The sequence below is a fragment of the Arvicanthis niloticus genome, chromosome 14 (genome assembly GCF_011762505.2).
Source record: "Arvicanthis niloticus isolate mArvNil1 chromosome 14, mArvNil1.pat.X, whole genome shotgun sequence".
Taxonomy (NCBI): domain Eukaryota; kingdom Metazoa; phylum Chordata; class Mammalia; order Rodentia; family Muridae; genus Arvicanthis; species Arvicanthis niloticus.
The window spans coordinates 35,710,760-35,737,863 of record NC_047671.1 but is presented as its reverse complement, the minus strand read 5'-3'; the positions used below and the strand labels follow the sequence as shown (position 1 = coordinate 35,737,863).

The window sequence follows — 27,104 nt, the reverse complement described above, 5'->3', positions numbered from 1 at the left end:
ACCAGGGGATAATACGTATTTTTAAATTGTGAAGCCAGCCACTTTCCATGCATGTACTTAAGACATGATAAGTTACAATAAACAAGTGACAGAGTGGTATGATACACGCTTGACTGTTTGGTCAAAACCTGGGGAAGAAGTTTGGTCTGAGTAGGGAGTAGGATTGAAGCATATGAAGCTGTCTTCTGCTGACATTCAAGGCTGTCACTTCTCGTGGTGACCTTTGGGTCTTCGAGGTAGGATTCCAGTTGTGTGCAGGACAAGGATTGCTCTGATTATCTTTAGTCCTAAAACCGACTTCTGTATCTCATAAGAACGACTTACAGCTTCACTCTAATTAACTGGGGTAGCTTAGCTTTTAAATATCCAGGTCCTTCTTTCTTCCTGGCAGTGTATTTTCTGTAACATGCTGGCACACATCCCATTTGCCAACACCCAGGTAGCCCTGAGATTTCCTGGATCTGAATCATTGCCACCATTCAGAACTGGCTGAAAGGGGGGCAAGATGACCCTAATTTGACCAGCACTCAGTCCTTCCTTCATGCTTTCCTTTGGACAACCCCAAGCAAGCAGCCATGTCCTGGAACAAGAATGTAGCCCACAATGGCTTTCCTTTGACACTCTCCAAATCTTGTCCCACTCCTGGGACAGAGATTTGTCCAAAGTCATTTAAAGCTGTCCAAGGGGGCAACAGAGAGCCAATGCTCCTGTTCTTTCTGGATTTTGTTTCGGAAATAAGAAAAAGGCGGACACCCACCGCTGCAGGCATCACCATAAGGGATGCTAGAAGTTAAGTTACTATTATCACATGGTCCTGGGTACACTGCTGAATTAACCAACTGTCATCTCAGACCCAAATCTCTAGCGCCACCCACCCAGAAGCACAAAACATTCTGGGTAAAAAATCCCCCAGCCCTGCCCCTTTACTCCTTGGCTAAGTCTTCCAGGGTGGGCGAGACTTGGAGAGGGGAAGGTTGGGGGTTGAAGACGCGGTGCCAAGGCACAGCACTCTTCGCCAAAACGCTTCTCAGACACAACAGTTTTCCCAGGACCGTGTCCACCTTCTTTTTCTCCGAGAGTATCATTTCCCGGTTTTATGCTGGAACCTTGGAATGGTTTGGGGACCAATGAGGTGGCAGCGGTTGATTCACGGATCGCGGTGAGGGGAGATTTCATTTCCAAGGAGGAAAGAGAGAGCAGGGGGCGGAGGGGGGCGGGAGGAGGAGAGGCAGCAAAGCCAGAGGAGAGGCGGGGGAGAAAGTGGGAAGAGGGGGCCAAAAGTGGGAGGGGAGGAGGAGAGAGAGCCTGCGGGGAAGAGCCAAGGCGGCGGAGGTGAACGCGCGAGGTAAGCAGAAGCAGCAGGTTCGCTGGCCGGGGACACCAGGGAAGACGACTACTGCCGAGGGGCGTGGGCTGGGCTGAGGCACAAGGGGACGGTCACTGTCGGTCCTGCCCGGTGGTCGCGTCCCTGAGCTCAGCGTCCCGCCGCCCCGGGTGTCCCCGCCCGCGCGCGTCCGTTGGGGGGCCCGGGGTGCGGCGCCGGCCGCCCGGCCGCATTGTGACGTAGCGGGGCCGCGGCAGCGCCTCCGCCGCCCGCCAGGTCTCTTGCGCCCGCCGCTCTCGCCGTCTGTCCGTCCATCCCTCCCGCCGTCCTCCCGCGCTCCGGTGAGTCCAGGTCCCCCGCGGGCGCTGTAAGGAGGAGAGGGACACTGGCGGGCAAGGCTGAGCCCGTGCAACTTTGCACCGGGCGACACCCTGCGGGTTCCCGGGACCCCGGGGGCCCCCTTTGTGCCTCGGGTCCCTTCTGCTCGGGGCCGCGCGGTGCCGCTGCAGAGAGCCACAAGAGGAGATCGCTGTGGTAACCCAGGCAATTTCACCCCGGGGGACCCAAGTCGCTCCCGCCTCGCAGTCTTAGGCTCTGGTGCAGGGGATTGTTCTTTTCATTGGCCCTTGCTCTGGCTTTACGTTTGCTGCTACCTCGGATAGTCCCGGAGGCTGGGATGGGCTAAGCCGAGGCTCCTAGGAGCTCTCAGGGAGGGGCGAAGGCATGGTGATAGCTGTACTAGTAACCAGAACAATAACAAACGTGAAGGGGATGCCGGGTGGTGTCGCTACCCGAGGGGAGCCCCTGGTCCATCATCCCCGCGGCGCCTAGGCTGTCCCGTCCAGCCTCGGCTCCTCCTCCCGGAGCTGTCCGGTGTCCCGGGATTGTCCGGTGTCCTAGGAAAGGCTTCTTTCCCGACCATCTCAGTGGCGGTGACTTTCGTCTGCAGGTGGTAAGTGGAGATGAAGCCAACGTTGGCTATTGTCAAATGCCACGTTTTGTTTATTTCATTTTTTTTTTTTTTTTTACGAAAAGAAAAGGGGGGGGGGGTATTCTGAGCCAGTTCTGGCAGCCATACAGTTTCCACAGGAAATACTAGCATTCTTTGAGGAACACGCTACTGCTTGCAGCAAAGAAAGTCTTCAGGAGACAAAAAGGCAACTGCATTGTTGCTCATTTCCAACTAGCCGCTAGGAGGGTGGAAACGTGTTGTTTTTTCCTGCGGGAACATGGCTTTCCTTGGGAAAGTTAATTAAGGAAGCATTGCTGTCTGTGCCCCTTTTTTTCACTTGCTGGAGGTGGGGCGACACTCCTTGTGATTGTTACTGACAAGTGTCCATCAAATAGCCCCTAGGAAGAAAGAACCACGGCAACACAGTCTCGCCACACACCACGTGCTGTGGAGCCCTGCCAGGGTACAGTTTGCAAAATGAAATAAGGACTATCTGGGGAGGTTTATGGGGATTGCATTTGCGCAGACGTCAGTTCTCCAAGGTGTCAACTCTAAACACGTTATGGTCAGGCAACAGTTCAGCGCTGAATCTGCAAGCAGGCAAAAAACCTATTTCTCATTATGAAGCAGACATCTCAGTTGGGAATAAGTTCAAATCTGTATTTCATTTGTACATATTGAAAAATTCAAAAGTCAAGAGAGCAAGTTGTAGAAAGGCCCATATGCTAATGTGTACACACCTGGGAAGCAGAGTCTATTGGCTGATTCTGATGTGACTTGTTATTAAATTACTTCCTGCATAGCAAAATGCAGAGAGACACTTTTAAACTGTCCTTACAACTAATAGAAGAATGCGTGACATTTGGGGACTGATCACAGAAGTCTCTTTCTAAGGGAGTATTAGGAGAGTATTGCCCATAATTGAATATCATGAGTTTCCAGGTCTAGAATCAGAAAGCAAATGACAGTGCTTCTCTTAAGGGTCATAGAACATCAGTAATGTTAGTAATGTGGTTAAAAGAAAGGTTTATAAAGAGGCTTTATTATTTTGAACATAACCTTTATTGTCCCTAAGCGGTTCATGAAGAGAGTTTACAAGATAGTACATCTGAAACGGTATTCCATTCATTAATTCGATATGTTCTGTTTGTCCGTGTCTGAAAGGAAGTGACTAAAGTCCATGGATTTCTGTGTGCCATGTCATAGCTTTGCTGAGTCCAGGCAGCTGTTCAGTGCAGGTGTACAGTGGAAACAGAATAGAAGCCAAAAACATTGTGAGCACTGTTGTTTTGGAAAGACTTGGAGGGACTTCACTGTGCCTAGGAGGAGGGAAACCCACAAAAACATCTAAAACATACAAGTGCTCTTTGATATCATCAGAGAAAGCCTGGAGCCATGTTTCTTGCCAGATTTAACTTGTTTCTTGTGAAAAAAAAAAAAAAAGAAAGAAAAGAAAAGAAATCTCCCAAGTAGCAGGTGCATCATTAGAAGCAACACAAGGGACTTTCTCTTTTAAATGCAAAATCTAATTGAAGAGCCACAAGAGAATCCGTGACATTCTTAGAGAAAGAGCCTAGTTTTTGGCAATCTTTCAGGTTACAGATGCAAATCCCATAGGAGAAATGTGTGTCTTTGGAGACAAATAATACGTGATGAAAATCAAATAGTTGCTTCTGTGAAACAGAAACCTTTATAATACTTGTTTACTTTCGCTCTTTGACTTATATGCAAATTCACTTGCAGAGTAAAATTTCCTGAAATGAATACATAATTCTGTCTCTTAGCTATACACTATACATTAATTTCCAGTTAGTTAGATAATAGACTTTATACTTTATGGTTGGCAACTTGATTCTTTTATTAAACCTTTAAAATTAATGGTCAAAACTGAACCTAGTGACAGGTGGGAGTGGGCAGGAGGATGACTACAAGGTCAAAGGTCACCTGGTATCCTTAGTGATTTTCAAGCCAGCTTGCCTCAAGGGAAAAAAATTGAATCAAAACTAAAATCAATGACCAAAAGAGTAATTACTCATTGATGCCTGGGTCCTTCAAAAGTCTAACTTGACTCTTAAATAGTTATTGTATATTTGTGAATATGGGGAATATAAAAGTACAGATTTTGAGGGCCCAAGAGATGGCTTAGGGGTTAAGAGCACCCTGAGTTCTGTTCTCAGGACCTTTGTCAGAGGCTCACAACTTCTCTAACTCCAGAGACTGAATATTCAGTGCCCTCTTCTGGCTTCAGAGCTTGCACACGAGTGGAATCCACTCACTGAGATGCGTGCACATAAAGAAAACAAAACAAATCACACACACACACACACACAACACAACACAACAGACACACAACATAATCTCTTCACAAGGGGATTAAAAGCAGAGAATAGGAGACCTAAAATTTTAAATAATGTTGCAGACCATGCAGGAAACAAGACATGTCAGTATCGAGTTCCCTGGAAAACCAAATAATAACCATGAAAGAATTTGGAGAAAGTTAAACATACCTGTTTGGTTCTCTTATCAGTTACCGATGACTGGTTATTAAGTCATTCCGTAATGCAGTTGCTTAAAACGACTAAAGCTCATGGTTTTGTTGGTCAGCAGTTTGGACTGTGTTCTGTTAATCTAATGAAGGTTCCCGTAGGTGACATCATCAGTCAGCTGGGAGGATGACCTTGGATCTTGGATAGCCTTGACTACTTGTCTTGCTGTTGTCAGGCTGTTATCCAAGTGCACAGGTGGACGGGGACAGGAACCTCTCTTTCTTTAGCAGGCTAGCCTGGGTCTTTTCACTCAGTACCTAACCTATATATTCAAAGAGCAATGGGAGGAGGGGCAAATGAGCGCTCGCCACAGCAGAAACAGGTGCTGAGTACCTGTTCACATCATGCTGGCTGTTCTCCCACCAACTTACCAAATTCTAAGGCCACCCCAGATTTGAGGGGCTTAGAAAGGCAATAACTGAGATGAGAGGGAACTGCAGAAAAATTAATTTAAAAAAAAATAATAAATCCATGAGACCTTGCGTACACTTGATTGTAGAGGGAACATCCTGCTGAGGTCTAACTCAGGAAATCCAGAAATGTAGAGCTTAGGTGCTTACAGAGCCCTCGGCATATAAAATGAGAAGTGTCCACTGCTTCTTTGGCCCAGGAGACTCCAGATTTAGGATTATGTGACTGATAATAGAGGTAGAGAAAGCAGAGAGTCAAGATCACCCTGCGATTTAAAGGAGCTTAAGTGACTGACAGAGGATTATGTGCTTAGGAGACATGGAGAAATCACTAAGTGATTTATTGGGGGTGGGGGTGGGGGGAGAAAAAAAACTCAGTCCCAGAAAGCCTTATTATAGGTGGCAGAGTGAAGGCAAAAGTATGCTATAAGCTACAGAGCATGCCAAGTATTAGCTATTGCTTAGGTTTGTATCTCACTGACTACTGTGCATAGACAAGTTGCTTTGGGAAAAAAAAAAAAATAGCACCAGAAAACCAACCATGATATCCCTGGTTACCTTAAGAGGTTAAATGGAAGTTAGAAGGACCTTGTTCAGGAGGGAACAATAATTCTAGGTTTGTGGGGCCTTAGAGCACTGTTCCTTATTTAGGTCGGGCCTAGCAGGCCACTTTGGCCTAGGAAGGGTGGCATGCACGTTCCTGAGCTAGAAGCATTGCTTATCAGCCTGCCCAAGGGGGCATGCAGTAGGGTGGGCATCCTCAAGAGCACCCACAGTTGCACTGGAGGTAGACAAGGGTGGTACAATCAACAGCTGCCCACTGCTGAGGAATACTTGAAAATTGAATTGGACAGTGAGGCAACAAGTGAGGCACATTTAGGTGAACTGTAGGTGCACTAACAAAGCTAGATCCATGGTGTAGTCTGGTCTCCTTGTGGAAAGCAGAGAGAGAAAAGGTGGGCCGGCAGAGTGCCTCACTGAGATCCCTTCACAAATGTTAGCTAGAGGACATTTTGCTAGGAGAGAGTGGAATTCTAAACACGTTCTGTTCTGACTTTCTCCTGAAGAGTTATTCAAATTGCTGCATCGCCGGGCTCATTTATAGATAGCCAGGTACCATCAGGTGCAGCTGTTGGTCCAGACGGAACACCTGGCCTCAGTGCATCCACGCAATCATTCTGAGCATCACATACAGATGTGCTTTGTGAACGAGCCCTGGATGGTCCAGCTTAAACCTGAGCATACAGTTTTATAGTTTTTCTTTTTATTGCCCAAGCCTAAGAACCCTGAAGATACTCAATAAATGTTAATTGAATGAATGAACGTGCCATTATCTGGTGCAGTAACATTTTCTAAAACAGTCTGGTCTGGCTTTTCATTATTCAGGGTAGAGTTGGCTGTAAAATTCCTAAGTGTCTCTTGTGGACTTAAATGTTTCAGGGCACTCCTGTCATAGTAATGTAGGTTTTCTTGTTTGGTTTTTTTTTTTTTTTCTTCTAGTCTATCACTTATTAAAAAAAAAAAACTTTTCCTTTTGTGAAATAGAAATTGTTAGGGATCATGCTTTGTTGAAAGGGACAGAAACCAAGTCACAGTTTGCACCTACTCAGGTAAGAAGGAACAGATAGGGTAGTAGAGACATTTGAAAAATCTCTTTCTGAGTCCCTGTCCCTTTCATGATGCTAAAACTGGCTTAAAAAGAAAATATCAGAAAGAGGAGAGAGAGGGGGTACTGTCAATGTACACAGAGAAGGCATCTGTCTCATCTGACTTTTCTGAAAACTGTCTGCTCACTGCATACTGAGCCCCCAAACCTTGGCACTAGGTCTGACTTCTTCACTATCTTCTCCACCTTCTAGTCAGCCACAGATGCCTCCTACCTCAGCTTTGACTCTTTCCCTCTTCTTTGTTTGAGATCATCAATGTTTCATTTCACAAGTCATCCAGAGAAGGTGCCTCAAGTCTCCAGTTCTAGTCAAACCTCTCCGCAGCCAGCTGTTCTCTTTCTAAAGCGGTCAAATCATGGAGTTCTGTTTAGAACCGTCGTGACCTTGTCATTGTCCTGGGAACAAGTCCTAGGTGCCAACCATGAGTCCCAAAGCCGTGTGGTGTGGGCTTTGCCTTCTTCTGATGGAGTGAGAGAAGAAAAAGAAGGATGTGTTGATGCTGGGTCACCTGTATATTTTTAAGGAACTTGTTGGCGTGGCTTTCTCTCATCTTCATGCTTTCATGAGAGCTGTTGGTTGCCTCAGTGGGATACTATTGCATCCTTCCTGATCTCACAAGAGCCCTTTGATGACTACCCTCTCTTCTCTGTTCCCTGCATCTCACTTCACCTTGTGATATGGCCTTCAGGATACAGGACAGTCCCCTGCTCTAGACAGATGGCTGAAGACTAAGACTGCACTATCTACTTCTCATGGTAGCTTAACTTAATGCTGTTCACACTGTGTATGTCCGGAATCTTTCATCTTTGGAGAATTTTTTTAGAAAGGATTTTTTTTCTCTTAGTTTTTTTTTTTTTTTTCTTTTTCTGGTTTCCTTTAACTTGAGTCTCATATTTGTAGCTCAGAATATTGGACATAGAGAGAGATTTCTTTTGAAGTTATGTTCAGATAGTTTATCAAGGTTTTTTTTTTTTTTTTTTTGATTGCCTTTTAATTAGTCTCCAATGACCACATCAAGATAGAGTTTGAAAAAGAAACAAACCAAACTTTCTGGGCTGACATCTATGGCTTGGGGAATCAGAAGAACCATTTCTGATACCATGAAGGACGACAGTTAATGGCTACGTTTGTGAGCCCCAAGGTGCTCTGTTCTAGGTGCTTCCTAGATGCCTTATGATTGCATTGTTTGTTCAACTCTCACAGCAGGCCTATGAATGAAGTCTTTTGTTTCATGTGAGGAGACAAAGACTGAGAGTTATAGTGTCTTGTTTCCCAGCGAATGTCTCTCAAGGGATGGCCAAGCTGCAGGAGAATTAACCTGTGTGGCTGACCAATAAAAACAAGCTTAGACTTGGGACTCCCATTTCATCACATGTGATGTTTTCAGTGCTGTTGTAAGGTTAAATGACGGCTCTGGAGAGGAAAACAGGGTGCTAGAGAGATGGCCACTGGTTAGGAGAGCTAACTGCTTTTGCAGGGGACCCTAGATCCGTTCTCAGCATCCACTTTGGCTGGCTCCCAACCAACTTTAACTCCAGCTGCAGGCATTCAATGCCTCCTTCTGGCCTCCACAGGCAACTGCTGTTACATATGCATATACCACACATTCCCATAGGGACGAATAAAAAGAAATCTTTTTAAAGGGGAAATTGGAGCTGGGGTGTGCAGGCAGAGGAGTTAATCTCAGTCTCCTCTTTGCAGATGAGAAGGCAAGAGTGACCAAATGAACTCACCACAGATGGAGTGAAGATAAGTTACCTAGTTGCTCTGCCCCCTAGTAGAGAATTGCTCTGTTTAAGCCCGGAGCTGCTCTTAATTTGCTTGAGATGTTATTTTCTTGGATCTTCTTCTCTGGCTCCCTCTGCTGCAAATGACTGCAGCAGACAAATTACTCAGAAAGCAGTAACATTTCCAGTCTCTCCGTGTCTTTTCTTCAAGCCATGGTTACTTCTCTTGTTGCTGACCTGTTCCTCTCCAGAACCTTTCTAGAATTTTCCTTTAAGGGTACACACAGAAAGGTAAAACTCTATAAATGAGCAAGCAGGTGTTTTCACATTTTCTCACAGGCCTACCATAAGTAAAAGCAAACGTGGAACACTGATGTTGATACTATGTCTCCCTTCACTCAGTGCGTCTAAAGCCTTAGCATTTCCATGTGTTCCAAATCATTGAACAGATACCTTACATTCTTCTTGTTTTTGCACACTAAGTCACTGAAATTTGATGTGCATTTTATACTTAACCACATTTCCAATGCTCACCAGCTACTTGTGGCTAGTGACTCCAAAGCAGAATACAGGTTTGGACTCTAGATTCCCCTAGTTGACTCCTAGTTGATTCAGTCAACACTTAGCTCAAACCTCAGCTCTTGCCTGGACTGGAGGTTTCTGTGGCTTTGTATGCCCCCCAAACCGGGTCAGAGGGTAAGGAATGAAACTTTGCCGTTCTTCTTTATCCTGCCATAGTATGTAATGGGCATTCAGATAAGCTGGCAAATATTAGTGAATGGAGGACTTTGTGTAACACTAAGTTTGATATATGGAGGCTTGCCTTTTCAGACTTAGCATACTACATTCAAAACTTCTAGTTTCTACCTCCCAGCTCTGTCCAGGGAGTCACAGAGCCCTATTTGGGTCAGACTGAGTGACTGGGGGCCTCCATAGTCAGAAACTGATGGGTGGCACTACTGTGTATGGAGCCTACACATGTGTTGCTTGTCTTTTGATTTCAGTCTCTAATGTCAAGTAATACTATGTTAAACCATAATACCCATCCTAGGATAAGAAAACAAACAAGAAAGCAGACCAAACACAAAAGAGTCATCCACTAGATATACCTCTTACTGAGATTACCAAAAGGGCCCGTTGACGTACAGAACATTGGTGCACATGGAGAAAGCAAGCTGTAGCGAGCTGCTGGAATCATCATGAGCTTGCTCTGATTCCCTGGTACTTTCAATTCAACTCCCCTACCCCGGAGAAAATGGGAGATTTACATCCTGAGTACAATTGCCTTTGCATGGGCAACAGTGTTTTAATTTCTGCGAGTGCTTCTCAATGGCTAAGAGCATGTTTTTTCACATGTCTACTTTATCTTCAATGATAAATGTCACTTCAAATAATCCATTCAACCATGTCTAAAAGATTGCTACTCTCAAAAAACCATACTAATCACGTACATAAAGAGAGAGAGAGAGAGAGAGAGAGAGAGAGAGAGAGAGAAGCTTGAAAACAAGAGAAGATACCAGTGCTCATCTAAGTAATATAAACACTAGAAAAACAGGATGAAGACTATGATTAGCTGAAGCCCATTTACAGAGTGCTCGAGGGGAAAGAGAGAGGGCTCAGCCGTTAAAAGTACATACTTCCCTTGCAGAGGACCCCAGTTCAGCTCCCAGCACCTATATCCAACCACTTCCTACCTCCTGGCATTTCATTTCCAGGGAATCTGACACCCTCTGCTGGCCTCTAGAGAAACCTTCACTCAACTGACTGGCATACACATAACCTATACTCACAGACACGCACTTGCGCATGCACATACACACACACATACACACACACAAAATCTTCAATAATAATTTTAAAATACCTTGAAAGACAGCAGGATAGCTTGGTGGATAAAGGTGTCTCCTGCCAAGCCTCATGTCTATCCTCACTACCCACATGGTTAAAGGAGAGAAGTGACTCCTGTAAGTTATCGTCTGTCCTCTATACAGGGTGCTGTTGCACATGAGACAGCATGTACACACACACACACACACACACACACATGAACACAGGAATAAATGGAGAGTAAAAAAGTATGCTGAAATCAATTAGAATTAGGCTTAACCTCAGTTTGACCAACATTTGCCAGTTTCACCCTGGAGAGCCCCTTGACCTGCTTGAAACTGTGCCTGATCCATACAGGAAAAGTAGATCCTGCTGTTCCATGCTGTATATCAGGAGGATTAATGAAGTCAGACAACATTTTGAGCAATTTCACAAGGAAAGCTATATCTAGGGCAACTGGGGCATGAAGTAATATGCCAACATTTAATTTTGCAAAGTAAATTTCCAAAAGCTAGAAAAATCATCACATATACCATATGGTAAATAAACACTATCCATGTTTAAGTTATCTGACAGCGGTGTCAGTAAGGCACGAACAGTTCAAGACAGACAAAGCTTTCATCCATCGGCTCTAACTTGGGGCTTTCATCCCAAGTCTCTTAAAAAAGAATTCATGTTTCTCTGCAGCTCGCATACAGTTCTGCAAACACCACAGCTCTGGGTTGCTGTGCTGGTGTAATTGAAAACCTATAAAAAGGCTGAGAGCTACTTTTGAATTGGCTCAGTGAACTTGGACTGGATTTGTCAAAGTGGCGAAAGGTTTAAAGGAATTTTCATAAATGAGGTCTCCAAGCTGTGTGTGTTAACCATAGAATTCCAATGCACTCCAAAGCACATGAACTCAGCACAGCGCCTCGGAGAAGGGCGGTCATAGCAAGATGGAAATAAATGATTCATTTTCGCTCCCGGAGTTGTGCTGAGGCAAGCACACTTAGTGGCTGATCCTCATACTTTACCAGCCTGCTGTGTGCTAAAACTACAATTGAGAAGTCTAATCTTTAATTGAATCGAGTACCTACAGATTAACATGATAAAATTCTTGGGTACCGGATGTCGTGCAGTGTTTACCAGTGTTGCTAAGAAATAGAGCAGAGATCTCTGAAAGTTCCAGATTGATTTGCTGAGGAGGGGGGAGTTCTGCTTCTCCCTGGTGAAGGATTCTTTACTACCCGTCACTTCCACAGTGTCTGTGAGCACATTTCATGCTCAGGAGCCCTGTGTTTTCAAAGCTTTCATTGCGATGGTTGTATGGGTGTGTGTGCACAAGTACACCGTCAGTCAATGGCTATTTGAAAAAAGCGTCCCCAATCCCCAAACCAGCATGAAATAAACATCAAGAAGGATTGGGATTTTAGCGAAATAAAGTTATTCTATTTGTTAGACTTATCGAGAAAATAGAAAGTTTCTTGAAATTTAACTATCACCAGACTTTGCATTCTGGCCTCAGTGGAAAATTGTCAAATCATTTTTTTTTTTTTTTAAATTTGATCCAGGTTGACGATTTTCCAAAATCATTAAAACGTGCATGTAGGAAGCCCATTCTATTCTGCTTTTCTTTTTTTTCCTCCCCCATTTGGCAAGCCTCACTGCATGCTGCATTGTGTAATAGTTTTGTTTTGTTTTGTTTTGTTTTAATGCAAAGCTGACATTTGCACAGCATGAGGAGGAGAAGCTATGCCATTTCACTTGCCTTGTCCCAGAGAACAAGAGATTGCTATGTGCAATTTCAGTTGGGACCAGGCATTTTTTTTTTTTTTTTAAAGTGTCCTCCCCAAGCTCAAAAATAAGAAAAGAGGAAAAAAAAAAAAACCCACAGGGACAAATTCTCATTTGATCTATTTGAGGCAGGCTGTTGTACTCAGGGTCTGGTATTTCAAAGCAGGGACCTTCTTAAGAGAAGGCAAACCAGCAAAACACTTGACTGGCTGTCTCATGGATCAGAGTTGAGAGAACTTGGGCTCATTACCAGATTCTATCTTATATCCAATCTCAGAACAAGCTGGATAGAATTAGGAAGGGACTGCCACTGATTGCCAGGGGCCAGGATCATGACTATGTAAGCAAATGTCCTTAGCTATCTTTAGCAGTTATTAGAACACACTCTTACCCACCTTTGGGATAATTGCTGGCGTGCTACAGTAGAAAGCCGGTTGTTAATTTTGGTAAGAGTTGATTTCTCAGCCTGTAAAACTATCTAGCCCAATGTTGAAGGGTATCACATGGTCGGTGTACTCTAGCTGGAGAACCGAATCTTTCAACATGTCTTGAAAAGTGAATGTGTTTATAATCCAAGACCTGAGGCTAACTCCAATGCAATTAGCCAAAGTTAGGGGTTTTAATTTACAAAAGAAAATCACGTATTTATACCCAGAGCATCTGAATAAAAGTCCTATGAAATAAGTAGGCAAAAAAAAAAAAAAATGCTGTTACTGGCAGATGTTTGGCAGACAGTTTTAAAGGTAAATGAAATCATAAGAGGTTAAATCTGGCTTTTCTAAAACTTTTGATGCTGGGAAAGAATTTGGAGCTTTGACAATAATGAGATAGAAAAATAAGATAATAAAAGTAGTCATATAAATTACAAACTTGTTGAGAGTGCTAACTCCTCTCATCTCTATTATCTGCCCAAAGGACTATGAACCCCATTGGATAATAATGTTAGACAGGATGGTAGACATCACGCTGGTTCTAAGCATGGTATTGAAGAACAGAGCAAGGGCTGGGTTATCTAGCTTCTGATAAAGCCATGTAGTTTGGGATGGTTTATGAAACTTTTCAACATTTTGATACAGTTTTATCCTTTCTCAAGTTCACAAGTGTTTATTAATTACTCCACATGTGAGCTTTAGTGGTAGCTTTTAAACAGAAATAGTGGTATCAGATCCATCCACTGTGTGCTGAAGCATATGTTGGATGCTTTATAGAATGAACTGATGGGTTCTTTGGATCTCTTGCTTCTGGTTGGGTTTCCACTAATCAGAAAGATCAGCTGAATGTTAGCAAAGAAGTGCAGAGAAAAACCAAGTTTTTTCAATGAACTTCTTATTGCCAAGCATCTCCCTGTTGGCCATAGATGGTGGCTGCAGATCTCTCTAGGGCTACTGTCTGAGTTGTGGCACCTGTCCCCTTCTCCAGACACTTAAAGCTGGGAATTGCTCCTTGAAGTCTTAGGAGCTCAGAGTTCTACACTATCACGTGGCCTTCATGTTATAAACGATCGTCAAATTGCTTTTGTGTCTATGATCTGTTTGATTGACAGAGTGAAAACCTGACTCAAAAGTCACTATAAGAGTGACATAATTTTGGTAGGTTCAGTACAATAATTGCTCTTTAGTGTGCATCCAACAAAGTCTTCCATAATGAAAATTCCTTCATTGGATGGTTTGGTTCTTGTATGAACATTGTGGAAGATACTTACATAAGCTAAAATTTAAGCTGGAGAAATGGCCTAGCGGTTAAGAGCACTGACTGCTCTTCCAGAGGTCCTGAGTTCAATTCCCAGCAACCACATGGTGACTCACAACCATCTGTAATGGGATTTAATTCTCTCTTCTGGTGTGTCTGAAGACAGCTACAGTGTACTCATATAAATAAAATGAATACATCTTTTTAAAATTGATAGATATGTAATATAGTCTTACAAATGTCACATTCATATTACACTTCTGAGGAAAATGTAGAGTGTAAAGCTGCTTTATTGACATTCCGGCATTATCACCATTGAACCACCAATGAGAAACACCGAAAACTGAAGCCACAGCTATTTCTTCTAGGCTCTTCTGCTCAGCTACACTGCCAACCCAGCTTCTTATTATTAAATAATGAACTGGGCATGCAAATTATTATCCAATTGTTAAGATCCTTCAAAGTTTAAAAGTAAAAGAATTATTATTTTGCAAATGAAGTGAAAAAAGAGAGCAGTTAGGGCCAAGGTCATTCAGTGCTCCCTCGGCAGAACTGAACAGTGAAGAGGTTTCATCTTGTTTCTTAGTACAGGTTATACAGTCATGACATTTCTGGAAGAGAAAGCTATGATTGCCAAGTATTTATTAAATTAAAACAAAATCCACATGGGATAATTGAGAGTGTCTAAAGTAATAATCTCCAGTTGTGACTTCTAAATAGCAAAAGCATTGAATCACGAACACTTCAGCCTCTTCGGGTTAATTATATAAGGTCTGGGATTAAAAGCACTTCACTTTCTATCTTCTTGGTAGTTCCAAAGTACGTGACATCAGGGTGGGATCTCTCCTCAGCTCATGCTGAGTAGAAGACCAGCATTGAGATGCTTGGTACATCTTTGGCCTCCCCTCTTAAAGGGCTTGCTCTTAAGCCCTATAAAGTAAATTGTGTTGTGAATGTATCCTTCAGTGTCTTGGGGGAAAATATCCATATATCCTCCCCTCTAATGATGTAGGCTGGGGAAGGGAATATCAGAAATGTTTCTTTTTTGTTTTTGTATTTTACAATTAAGTAGAGTTAAGTTGAAAGGGTTTTTTTTTTTTTTTTTATGTCAACGCAAAGAAATATTTATATATCATCCCTCCTGAGGAAGGAGCTGAACAGACAAAAGCAAATAGCCCATTGCCAGATGACCTAGTGCTTCAAGAATGCAGTATTGCCATTTGTTACTCTGGGGTTCCTTTTCTCTCTCTCTCTCTCTCTCTCTCTCTCTCTCTCTCTCTCTCTCTCTCTCTCATCTCTCCCTTCCTTCCTTTCTTTCCCCACTAGTATTTTCTTTAAGGTCTTTTCCAGGTAGGATTCCTTCTTGCTATTTTTTTTAAGAATATGTTTTTATATGTTGAAAATTATATAAATATTAGCTTTCTCAAGTATGTATTAATTATCTTTGAACTATCCATAATCTTCAGATCTGGTAATCAAATGCACGTCCTATATTTGATAGGCAGCTGCTCTGTTAAGTTGTACTTCCAGGCCAAGTTATCCTGCCCTGAGATGTTGTACCATAATTCTCTAAAGCAGTGGTTCTCAACTTTTCTAATGCTGAGACCCTTTAATACAGTTCCTCATGTTGTGGTGACCCCCAACCATAAAATTATTTTCGTTGCTACTTCATAACTGTCATTTTGCTACTTTTGTGAATCATCATGCAAATACTTTTGGAGATAGAGGCTTGCTGAAGGTGTCATGACCTACAGGTTGAGAACAACTGTCCTAATGTCTCCTTGTCCATCCTTGTTCTTTGTCACTGCCTTTCGCTGTTTCAGTTTCTTCTTTTATTTTATTTTTTCCCTTGAATGAAATAATCACATTTTCATTAAGAAGGGAGTATGTTCTTAGTAATTACTATAAATAATGACTGTTTTCAATTCAGTTTGTACTGATTCAAGTGGCAGAAGTCTAAGAACACAATGAAATCCTTAGTGGATTGTACTGAAAACATTGCATTATTCCTAAGAACCTTCCCTGACTGTTTTCCAAACAGTAGTCAGGGACTGTTAGTGGTGCCATTGATGTTATTTACATAGGGAGGTCTCATCATTCCATGTACTCATTCTATGAATACATGGTTTAGTCCCTTTTTGGGTATAAAGTTTTTCTCTTCTAGGAATTTTCTAGCCAATGAAGGAAGGTGTCTATCAATAGTAAGGACAGGGTCTCAGGGCTCTAGTAAGAAGAAGTGAACAAGGGACCTTCTCTACAATACAACGGGCATGATGAGATTACCACAGGCTTCCCAGAAAACATGACATTTCATTTAGAGGTAAAGGCTGAATGAGTGATCACTGGGCAGGAAATTTCAAGAAGAGCATTAGAGTTTGACAGAACCTGGAAATCATATTTTGATGTCATTTTGCGCTAAAACATATGGTGAGGGAGTGGCTGCCATTAAGGTTCAAAGGATGACTGGAGCCAGGTCTTGATCCATTTTCCACTGAAGAGGAAGGGGGTCTGTGTACCACATTCACTAAATGATACTGATATATAATCCGGTGTAGACTGTGCCATTCATTCTTGTCACCTTTGCTCCTGATGTCTACACTCTTATCTCTAATCCTGGGCTAGCAATCCTCTTTGTCTTCTCGTCATCTGAACTTCTGTGTTCTCTTTAAAAAGTTGGGCAGGGGAGGGGGGAGAGATGTGTCTCACAAACCTTATACTCTCAAAGAAAATCTCCTTTCTTTCAAGATCTTGGCTTTGTTCCAATTTCCTAGCTAGTGAATAGTTCCAGCTTTCAAGGAAATTGTCTGTAATGGTTCCTGGTCTCCAACCATCCCCCATCTCCTAGCATGCAGAGACTCAAAAGGTCTTGCTTTTTATATTCTTTGTTACTCTCAATATTTTTCTTTCTTCTGTCCCCATTTATCTTGTCTTTATTAATGTTGCCATCACCTTCTCCTCTGATTGTTGTAGCAACTTTCTTTCTCTTTGTCTTTTTTTTTTAATTGAAAAAAAGTTTTTTGTAGAATATATCCTCTTCACAATTACCCACTCTCCAAACTCTCCCAAGATCCTTTCAACCTCCCCACACATAAACTCCATTTTCCTTCTTTCTCTCTCTCTTTAGAAAACAAACAGGCAAACAAAAACATGCTTTAAAAAAAAGAGAGAAACTCACACACCAAAATAAAACAAAATTTAAAAAACCCACTAAATTGGCTATCATAAGACCGAGAAGACAAAAACTGCCCAAACAAAGCAATATGAGATAAAAGTCTGCAGAAATACCGTTGAGTTTGCTTTGTTTCGTCTTGACCATCACTGCTAGGCGTGGGACTGTTTTTTACTTGGGCTTAATATTGTAGCAACTTAGTTGTATACTTTCTGCTCTGTCCCTGTATCATTCCTAAAAGTGATTTCTCCAAAGATTTTTGCTGGGAAATGTGTGCTGGGTCTTCATTAGGCTTGGGTTAAGAATCAAAATCCTTAGAACAGCACATAAATCCATATGATTTTGGTCCCATCCACATGTTTGGCTTCATGGAATCCATGGCCTACCATTCTTTACTCAACACTGTGATTGCTATGATTGCTGAATGACTTCAGGGTCCCAGACATTCCCAGAGACTGTTGGTCTCCTGGGTGTTTTTCTCCTCTTGTTCATTCTCAGTCTTCTTGCCCTGTCAACTCATTTCCTCTGCCCTCTGCCCTCACCTCTCTATCTGTGTAGTAGAAGATTATTTACTTTTGTCCACAGACACCTCAGTGCCAGACATCGTGTTTCAATCACATCTGCTGTACTCCTGCTTTGTCTGGCATGTAGCTATGGCACAAGCGATAGCATTTCCTCGGGGATCAATGCAGACCAGGTGGTGCGCTAATTTATTTACATACATTTTCTCTTTTAAGGAGTTAAAACAAGATGGCAGTACGCTCTTGGATGTGATATGGCAAAAGAAAAATTGAAGGTTGGGCATTGAGAGTTTTCTGACGGTGAACTCTCAGAATAGTATGTTAGTAAAACAAGTTAATTTTTAGGCCTATCGTGGTGTAAAGGTAATAGAGCAAACAAAACACTTATTATAGTGTTTCCCAGTGATGTTGGGTCGCAGGTACATGAGTGGCTGGGATGCCTAGAGAACTCAGCACGGGTTCCTTAGAAGTCACCAAGGAACTTTATTCATCGTACAAAGTCAGTAAAAATTCAAGAAAGCAAGCTTGTTAGAATCAGAAAACCAACCAACTGATAACAAAGACAGAAGTGGAATATGTGACCAGAGCCTAAAAGGGAAAGAGTAGGTATATCATGAGACAGAGAGACACCACATAGCTTTTAAGCATAAATTGGTAAAATTATAAAGATACATGAAAATTATTAAATTAGAATATATGACCAGAACCTAAAAGGAAAAGAGATACATGAAAATTATTAAATTAGACTCAATGTTTTTAAGCATAAGTGCTATGTATTATTTTTTTATTATTCTTTGAGATTATACTATAATATTATTTTTACCTCCTTGTCCCTCTAAACCCAGGAATATGCTACTTGCTTTATTTTCAAAGTCATGGCCTCCTTTCTGTTAATTGCTCTCACAAATATATACATATATGTATATGCACATATATTTTAAAGTACATAGTATTTAATTCATGCACACCCTGCTCAGTGTATATAATGTTATTCATATTTATGTTTACAGGGCTGACCATTTGGTACTGGGAAGCCATTTGCTGTGCTCTTCCCTGGGGAAGACTATTTTTCCCACTGTCAGCATTCAATTTCAAGCAAAATAATTCTAAACGTAAAGGCTCATTGTTAGGAAAGAATAATGGTTGACTATATGGAAACTTGAACATGAGTACCTGTGTTAATTTGTACAAGCTGCTATAACAAAATACAGAAAGCTGGGTAGCTTATAAATAGCTGAAACTTATTCTTATACTCCCAGAGAAAGGCCGAGAAGCCCCACGTTATGGACCACCAGATTCAGTATCTAGTGTGGAGCCACATTCTGGTCTGTAGATGTCATATCCTCAGTGAGTCCTCACATGATACAAGAGCTTCAGGGAGCTCTCCAGATCCTCTGTGGAGAGAAATCACTCCTATCCCAATCACCTTTCAAGAACGCTTACCTGCTAATATGGTCCTGATGGTGATTAGACTTTAACAGGACACAAAGTTCAGACTATAACATTGTCTAACAATCAGAGAATTCATGATCTGTAACATTAACCCACTGAGACTCAACTTTAAAAAAAAAAAAAAAAAAACTGTTTCACTTTTTTAGATTAAACAGACATGGAGCCGGGCGGTGGTGGCGCACGCCTTTAATCCCAGCACTTGGGAGGCAGAGGCAGGTGGATTTCTGAGTTCGAGGCCAGCCTGGTCTACAGAGTGAGTTCCAGGACAGCCAGGGCTACACAGAGAAACCCTGTCTTGGAAAAAACAAAAACAAAAACAAAAAAAACAAAAAAAAAAAACAAAAAAAAAAAACTAAACTAAACTAAACAGACATGGAACCTCCTCCCAACACAGCATCCCTTCTCAAAACATTCACCTTCTCCATCATAACACTTATCCCAAATTCAGATTCTAAGTTATAGTGTATATCTATTGTATTTCTTCATTAGCAGAATTCATTTTCCAATGCTGTCTTCATGAATCTTTGCATTGTCTTTGACCCACAGCAGAAATTCAGCAAACGTGTTGAATGAGTAAGTGTGTAGACATGTTTTATTTTCTCTCCTGTTGTTGGGATAAAATACTCTGACAAAAACAACTTCAGTGAGAAGGGTTTTTTTAGGTATATCATGATGGGGAAGCCACAGTGGCAGGAACTTGAAGCAGCTAGCTACTCTGCAGCGTTGGTCAGAGGAAAGTAGTAGGTATATTGGGTGCTGACGCTCAACTCCCTGTGTTTATGCAGTCCGGGAGCCTCAGACCGGGGATCAGTCCTGTCTGCACTTCATATGTGTCTTTCCACACCAATTAATGTAGTCAAAGTAATCCTCCTCAGACAAGTTCAGAGGCCATCTCACAGCTAATTCTAGATTCTGACACTGACCAGCACAAATAGCATCCTACAGAGACTGCACTGCCATCTCAATGTGTTTCTGTAGACATTGATTGCTGAATGTTAAAATGCAGAACTTGTTCACAAAAATCCAAAATAGAAACTACAAAGCTATATATCCGTTGGAAAAAAAATCCTCCAATTTGGAGACAAATATTTACCATCTTGGTGTGTTTTCTGAGTTTGTTTACTTGATATCATAGCTATTTATAATCTGGATATATGATTTTGTATTCTTTATGGCTTTTAGTAGATATTCAAAAATCAGCCTGGTTTTATACTCTAAAAAAAAAATATTTTTATCCTGACTTCTAGTTTAAAATAGAGTAAATGCCTTTTAAAAGAACAAAAATAACGAAACACAGAGAAGAATATTCACATCTGAAGCAAGTCATTGGCAGCAACCCCAGAGCACAAACCTTACAATTCATGCCAACTCTATAATGTGTAGATACAGGTGAAAGAGGATGTAAGAAGCTACACTTATCTCATCTCCTTGGACCTTGAGCAAGATACTGGTTTCCCTCGAATTAAGTGCATTGCCATAAAGCCATCTCCGGTGCTTCCTGGTGGATGTGTTAAGACTTAGGTCTGTAGCAAGACTCTGGGACAGGTTAGGACTGACACTGCGAGCAACCACTTGTCATACCACTTGAAGGTGAGCAAGATGGAAGCAGAGAGGAACCACTCTGTGCTCACTTTGTTTTCTTTCCTTAATCTTCTGGCTGAGGGAGCCTGCCGAAAGTGAACCAGGGAAAGGAGGGGGCAGGCAAAAATTGCCTTTAAGAGCAAGCAGAGGGAGAAGCTGGGGCCAGAGAATCAAAGGCTTTCTGGAAAAGCGAGTCAGGCTGTTAGGGAAATGCCTTCCTTATTTCTGCCTCAACACATGGAGACACTCAGTAGTGCTGGGTGAACTGAAAGGGGTACCTACTTTCTCCCTAATCTCTTTGTTAGGTAGACACGGCCACTGTGGAGAAAATAACCCATTAAGATTAGAAATAAGAATGAAATAGCTGAGCTTGGATAAACTTTGTGTAGTTCACAGACTGAGGTTAGCACCAAGATAGGTGCCATAAATCAAGGATTGAGCAACACAGCACAAAAGGGCACGTGTTTCTGTAATTGTGAAATGAGCTTCACAGCAAATGGTGAAGCTGCGCTTTTCAAATTGCTGAAGTGTCACCGTTTATTTATGAGCCAAGATAAAACTCATTTCTAGATAAATGACTAAATTGAAATACTATAATGTATACCATTCAAGTGCTGTTATGGTTAAAAAATGTGACCATAAAAATGTCACATTATTACAGAACCTATTTGTTGGTTGGGCATTTTCTGACTTCTATCTCACAGTTTATTGACTCCCACTAGGGTTTTACTGCTTGCCTTGCATAGCCTATGCACAGTAGCTGTTTTGAAAGTGGGAGACTGCCCTTTCTATCTGACACAGCCTTGAAAAACTCAGAAACTTAAACCAGAACCTGTATTCTTGCTGACTTTGGATGAGGTAGCCACAAAAGTATTTGTTGGCAACCATCATACATCATTCATAGAAAAATCATTGTGCCCTTAACACGCATGAGTTCGTAGTTAATTGGAAACTATATAATTTCTCCCAGTTTGTCTTCCATTGCCTGTAAGTGCTTAAGCTATCATGGTGAATCTGCTCAACTGAAAAGAGTAAATTCTTTTTCCCTAATCTTTTTGGTGGAGCGATACAGCCAGTAGGGCTGTTATGGCAAATGGAGCAAAATGCAGCCCATATAATCAACAGAGAACAGGCATCCCATGTCACAGCAAAGCAGTCCTGTTTAGTGTGTCTTGAAGGTCACAGGTTGTAGTCCACTACAAGGTTACTAACACTTTGGACTTTGATGTGATTAGGCCACATTGAACAATGTTTGGAGATCCAAAGACTGCAAGTCATTTAAACACTGTAGAAATGAAATACACACTGTAGTAGACCTGAAGGAAGTAAAAGGCTTAAGCAGAGGGAAGATGGGTCATGACTTTGTGGAACAAGCCTGGAGACCCAAGTTCAAAACTCAGAACACACATAAAAGTAGAAGGAGAAAACTGACTACACAAAGTTGTCCTCTGGCTTCCTGTATACATGCTGCATGCTGTATCAGGACTCTCTGCTCTTCCCCTGCCCTCCATCATATGAACACATACACGAGAAAAATACCAATTTATTTTTCTTAAAGAGTAAATAAGTACAGTACGGAAGACTGTGCTCAGGGAGAGGAGAGTAGTGAATCCGGCAGATAGTCAAGTAGCATCCTGGAGACAAATCAGGGCAAGCTTAAGCATTCCAGTGGGGTCCTAAAAAGAAGCAGCTAAGTCAAACTGAAAACGGAGTGAGCAATGAATAGTAGCTAGCCCTTACCTAGTTCCAGACCAAGGGCACTCTTCTACAGCACTTTGTATAAATTAACCAATATGCTCTTCACGAATGCTCAGTAAATTGTAAGATGTTTGGCATATCTTCAGAGAAGAGGAAGAGGGAGGAGGAGGAGGGAGAAAGAGAAGTAGACAAGGATGAAGTCAGGATGAGAGTGATGTGCCTAAATTACATGTCTGCTGAAGCTCAGCTGAGCCTTGAGTCCTGGTACATGTTCCCAGAGGTTCCACTTCTTCATTACCTCTGTCGGATATGCTTTACAATAACAGAAGACATTTTTTAAGACTTTATCTCTTTATTATGTAAAAAAGATGAGTTGGCACCTAGGTCCTTCATCAGAGTTTCTACCTGGTTAACTTAAGATTCCCAGCAGAGAGGTGCTGAGAAAGAGAAGACAGTGCACAGGTTTGGGAGAGTGGACATGAGGTGCTGACATTGTGCAAGGGAAAAATACTAGATGGGTTAGAGAAAGGATTTAAATAGCAAAGCTTAATTTGAGAAATGTAGATTCATATTAGAATGATAACTTCATCCATTTCTGTTCATCTTGAAACTTTGCATAGTCCTACTTAAAATATACATATGGAGAAGCTGTTGGATTTGATATGTACCCTAATTTGTGGATTATTCCTTCAATCTTGCTCCCTGAGGCAAAAGTGGCAGTGATCCTGTAGGTGTGGGCTTAGTTTCTTGGAGAATTCTGAAAGAAACAGATGCTCATGACCCAAAGCATAAAGCCACTGCCCATGGCTACTTGGACTGTCAGAATTACAGCACAGTTTGCATAACCAGTCAGTTTTGCAAATCACAAGAATTAAAATGATCCTTTGCCTAGATTAAACTAGGTTTTTTTTTCTTTTTTTCTTTTTTTCTTCTTCCTGTATTCACCAAAAGTACTCCTTTGTGGTTTTAGAGCAAGCAGATACTTCTTCACTGAAGGGAAGCAGAAGGTACTCAAGTTGGGATGGTGCAGGCAGCTTGGCCTCATGTGTCTGGGCCATCATTCATGCATATCAGGTTCTCTGGAAACAGACCTTCAGTGGGAAGTGCATTAAATAGTGCTCCCAAGTCTACACCTCTGGACTGGAGGAAGGGGCAAGAGAAGGCAAGCTTCTCTTGTTAAGTCCCACCTAAGGCTTCAGCAAGTTCATGGAGACACTAAAGGCTAGGGAGTCCTTCAGCACTGAACCAGGTTACAGTGAAGGGACCTGGCCTCTACAACCTATGCCACCTCATCGCTAGCAGGATCATGATAAAAGATGACTCACTAACCAAGGGTCAATTCCTACAGAAAGTTGACAGCCTTGGACATTGGGCACAATCCTTCCCAGGAGCCAGGGGAAGTAAAATTTGAACAGCATACAATGGTGTCCTGTGTCATAATGATAACCTTTATAGTCTATAGTTGGCATTTATTTCCTAGTTACTGTTTCATAGAACCCATCTTTCATGAAGAAAGTGAATTTAAGAGAAAATTATTTTAATAAAACTTTTGCTGTAGAGAAAAGAATATATATATATATATATATATATATATATATATATATATATATATATATTCTTCCTTGTAGCTTCCTTGCAAGGAAAGTGTGCTCAGCTCATCCCCATTCAACTGATAAGTAGAATTAGAACATTCAAGAGACTGATGAGATCAGTCATTTAGCCGGGCGGTGGTGGCGCACGCCTTTAATCCCAGCACTTGAGAGGCAGAGGCAGGTGGATCTCTGAGTTCAAGGCCAGCCTGGTCTACAGAGTGAGTTCCAGGACAGCCAGGGCTACACAGAGAAACCCTGTCTCAAAAAACCAAAGAGAGAGAGAGAGAGAGAGAGAGAGAGAGAGAGAGAGAGAGAGAGATCAGTCATTTAATAGTATAATCATGATATCAGGCCAACTCTACCCAAATCAAAGCTCTTTTCTCAGTCATATTCTATGCTGTTAGTTCTAGACCTTGAAACACAGCCATAAGCCTTCTGCTTTGATACATAACTTTTTGCCTCTGTTTTAACAGTGCTTTCTTAGCCAGAAGTTTGTCATCACAGCTCTCAGACATTTGATATTTAAACTAAGCATGAATCTTTGATCCTTGCCACAAACTTCTATTGAAAAAAAAGGGGAAGTACTTTATCTTTACTCTAGCAGGACTTCGTGCTGACAGTGACCTGGCATCTTATGAAAACAGGCTATTCTGAATGCCTGGTGTGGTGGTACATGAAGGATGCTGAGTTCTGTGCCAATGAGGGCTACTTAGGGAGATGAGGTCTGAAAAAAAGGCAAAGGAGAGAAAGAGAAAGGATGGGGAAAAAAAAGGAACAGGAACTGAGCTACTGTGCACTGGCTTCTGCCCTGTCCTCCTGCAGTGCATCTAATAGATGATTAGCAGCTAATGGAACTGAAGATGCGTAATGTAGAAGTTGGAAGTCCATGTGCACCTACAGACACTTGTTGAACAAACTTGTTGTGCTGATTAGTTTCTCATCAACTTAACACAAGGTAGAATCATGGAAAGGAACTTCAGCAAGTCTGTGGGATATTACTTTTAATAATTAATGTGAGGGGGCAAAGCCCACTATGGGCGGTACCAACCCTAGGCAGTTGATCTTGGGTGGTACAAGAAAATAAACTGAACAAGCAATGGAGAGGAAACCAATAAGCAGCACTCCTCCATAGCCTCTGCTTCAGTTCCTACTAGGCTTGACTTCCTTGCTCAGATTTCCCTTTGAAGTAGACTCTAAGCAGACTATAAGCTTAAAACTAAAATAAACTCTTTTATTCCCAAATTACTGGTAGCTGGAGTTTTATCATAACACTAGAAACAAATTAGAACATATGAACATATATGCACATATACATACAAGTACAGAAACAAGCCAATCATTACATGATCCTAATTATTGTTCTTTAATGTATGATGATGGCATTCTGGAACCAGTAAAAAGAAATACTTTAGATATGTGACTTAAATAAATTTTGAAGTGAATTTAAACCTCCTTTCAATCTAAATAACTTCCTGCAGCATATCATTTCATTAGAATGCCCGAGTAATGTATCTTTTTTTCCCTTCTTCTTCTGAAACTACGGTTGACTGATTCCCCACAGTTGAATCATGTTACAAATGATAACAACACTTTCATTGCTCCGTGACAGTTGGCTTCCTCTGATTTGTTTTTGACGCCACAATTAAAGTAGACAAGGTTCTGTTGTTCCTTTGTTTATTTTAGTAGAGTGTGCTGGAGTCAGGTAACCCAAGAGACAGACATTTGTCAGATATTCACATACATCACCCTCCATAGTTAACAAAAGGAGTAAGGAGAGTGGTCATGCTTTCAGCCTTGATATTAAAGGAAAGGGCAACGCATAATCTCAATCTGAAGACTTTTTACCTCTCTTTTAGCAGCTGTTACTTTATTCATGCCTTTGGTTCAATTCAATCATAATTTAATGGAGGATTTGCAGAGCAGTTGGAAAAGGAAGCTATTTCTGTGTGATTGATGCAGTGTTCCATATAAATCTTATAACCCTGCATTATAAATCATGTGGGAATTTAGTATGAAAAACAGATGACTCTACAGTTGCTTTTTGAAACACAGGAGAAGGCAGTTAGGTATCTACAGATAACACTGGTGCCAGTACATCATGAACATGTAGTTGTGTGTGTGTGTGTGTGTGTGTGTGTGTGTGTGTGTTCATTAACAATCCTAAGTCAGACAACTTAAAAATACACACTCACAGCTTATCAGCAACTCAAAGGTCTCTAAATTGGGTTATCACTTCTGATACTGAAAAAACTGGTCATTTATTTTATTGTTCTGGGTATAAAAATGGTCATACAATATTATTGCCTTCATATGTTATGTTAAGCATGACAATTTATAAAGAATTATACATAATAACAAATTTAAGACTGCCTTTGGGTTCTGTCTGAAACCAGGAGCTTAGCACTCATGTGAACCCTCAAGAATTCATACATGTACCCTGAGTTATGGACTTGCAGGTTTGCAATCTCCATGATATCTAAAAAAAAAAAAAAAGCTTTGTCTGTTGACTAGAATGTTAGAAGCAAAGCTCCTTTCAAAAACACTCTGAACATGACAATTTATTGCAGAATTCATACCCACCTTTGCTTATAGGACAAGCATTACAAAGCTAGATGTATACAGAGGCCAGGAGAGGATGTATACCAGGAAGGGATGTACACCATGAGGGGGTGTATACCAGGAGAGGGTATATACCAGGAGGGGATATATTCCAGGAGGGGGACTTGAATATTCCACTTAGGACAGATTGATGAAACAAAGGATGTCAGGTGGTGGCAAGTTGAGCTTGTGATAGCTTTGGAATTTAATGCCAACTTCGCCATATCTTCAAGTTTAAGACACACAGAGAGAGAAAGGTTTTGACAAAATCCCCTGATAGAACACTGGCTAGGCAGGCAAAGTCACTTCCTTATCCTTATGTGAGACAATATTACCCAGATATCTCACAGCTCCACCTTCTATCTAAGTCAGTATGAGACTGGATGGAGCCTTGGCTGTCTTGTGTTTTACATACATGGGACATTTCAAGTAAGAAACTTATAGTTTTAACAGACTATTCAAAACAGAATCTGAAGCCCCTCTGATAGGCTGCCTTCAAGTGTGAGAAGTGAAGCGACTGTCCACTTTTAAAGCAGTGTTGTACACACTGTTCAGCCAGAACTTAGCAACCAGTT

General features: G+C 41.6%; 1 protein-coding gene across 6 annotated transcripts in view; it reads left to right on the top strand.

Moving 5' to 3' along the window:
- Window positions 1–967: 967 nt before the first annotated feature.
- Window positions 968–27,104, top strand: part of Sncaip (synuclein alpha interacting protein) — a 140,036-nt gene continuing 113,899 nt past the window's right edge. For 2 of the 6 annotated variants that reach the window (XM_034518086.2, XM_076912651.1), the window contains exon 1: window positions 1,427–1,665. The gene's annotated coding sequence lies outside the window, so the exon portion shown is untranslated. Of the gene's footprint in view, window positions 1,160–1,294; window positions 1,346–1,426; window positions 1,666–1,732; window positions 2,277–27,104 lie in introns of those variants that run through there. The other 4 variants (XM_076912654.1, XM_076912653.1, XM_076912655.1 and 1 more) reach the window with 4 other exon arrangements.